At 38.7% G+C, this 1,831-nt stretch overlaps 1 long non-coding RNA gene across 1 annotated transcript; it reads right to left on the reverse strand.

Moving 5' to 3' along the window:
* Positions 1–478: 478 nt before the first annotated feature.
* LOC126602353 (uncharacterized) lies at positions 479–1,623 on the reverse strand. The gene is made up of 2 exons (XR_007616085.1): positions 779–1,623; positions 479–574 (listed from the first exon to the last, which is right to left on the reverse strand). It is a non-coding gene; the product is annotated as an uncharacterized LOC126602353 (long non-coding RNA).
* Between the last annotated feature and the right edge of the window lie 208 nt (positions 1,624–1,831).

Here is a 1,831-nt window from a genome sequence, read left to right on the forward strand (position 1 = left end):
GCAAATTAAATTTGTCGGAGGTTGTTGATACAACGCGGATGAATGGGAGAAATTTTCCAAACTGACCGGTCTCAAGCGGGTGACACAAAAAGTTATCATTTTCTCCACTTGTATTATGATATGTGGAATATCACTTGACTACTCAATACTTGAAAAAAATCTCTCCATAAATGAAGATTTTTTTTTTTTTTGGTCAAAGGTTTTCTTTATTTATAACACAACAAATGACATAAGAAAATGTCCAAATACAATAAAAACACAAACAAAAGATGGACACCTCCATAGTAGACTTGGCATTTTGGACCCGACCCGTTAATATTAGTATTTGGGTGGATGCTTAACGGGTCGAATCGTTAACGGGTGAACCCATTAACAACCCGTTAAATAACAGGTCACTTTAGGTCAACTCGTTAGACCCGTTAACATCCGTTAGTTGAGGATGTTTTAGTAATTTCAATAAAGTCTTAACAACAAAATATAAACTCTATGCAAAATAATAATAATAATAATAATTGTTAACGGGTCACCCGTTAACTTAATGGGCCTGGTTCAACCCGACCCAAACCCAATAAACCTGACCCGTTTACATGTCTACTCCATAGTAACCCAATAACCCAAAACATAGTTTTGAGCCCTAAACTGAAAACTCTATGCAAAATAATAATAATAATAATAATTGTTAACGGGTGAAACGAGTGACCCGTTAACTTAACGGGTCGGGTTCAGATGACCCATTAACTTAATGGGTCTGGTTCAACCCGACCTAAACCCAATAAACCCAACTCGTTTACATGTCTACTCCATAGTAACCCAACAACCCAAAACATAGTTTTGAGCCCTAACCTGAAAAAACAACAAAGCAAACCCTAACAGCTTCCTACATCCGCTGACAACCCGTTTGCTGAACGAACATCCCATGTACCTATCTGAAATCAAAATAACCAGAGCCCCAAATCTAGATGAAAAATGAGCCATAACAGGACCCCAAACTCCTCCATAGAGCACCATAGCAGTAGCCACCACAAATCGAAGGAAGCCATTTGGAAAAAATCCACTAGCAACAGTGCCAACAAAGGCAAACCAAAGGAAGGAGGTGGTGTGACCACCCGAGCCAAAACTCTACTCACCTTCTGGGAAAAGCACAATAAATCGTGTTGAAAAAAAGTGGGAGCCGATCCGGATAGTGGAGTCGAAGAAGGATGGAGCTGATCCAGATTGGAGAACGTGGGCGAAAAGAGGGGGAAAGGGTGGAGAGAAATAAGGGGAAAAGGTGGAAGGAAGACCAAAGGAAACAGAGGGGAAAAGTGGAAGGAAGGAAGAAATGAGAAAAGTTGGAAAAGGGACTGAAATCAAAGAAAGCAGATGCACAGGGGGTTAAGTGGCAAACATGCCACTAGGTAGAGGAAAACAGAAGATGAAGGAAATGGGGGAAAAAAAAAGAAGAAGAAATGAGAAGAGAAGGACTGCCCCGACCCTGGCCATAGCTAGGGTAAGCGGCTACGAGAAAAACGAAGTGGAGGACACTCACACATCGGTGAGAAAAGCTCTCATAATGAGAGAAAATTTCTCACAAGGAGAAAACTTAAATTTAGTGTTTGTTGGGACTTTGTTTCCATAAATGAATATAGTTGTTGAATCATGTGTTTTAATTCCGTGGCTCTTAAATATCCTTGATTGAATAACATTCATATTATTGATCAATTAATTAATGAGGGTTTTAATTTAAATATCTTTGATTGAATAACATGCATATCATTAATTGTTTAATTAATGATGATTTTAACTCCATAGCTTGTGTTACATATCTACATATATTAAGCACGATCGTCAT

This window comes from Malus sylvestris, chromosome 15 (assembly GCF_916048215.2).
Source record: "Malus sylvestris chromosome 15, drMalSylv7.2, whole genome shotgun sequence".
Lineage (NCBI taxonomy): Eukaryota > Viridiplantae > Streptophyta > Magnoliopsida > Rosales > Rosaceae > Malus > Malus sylvestris.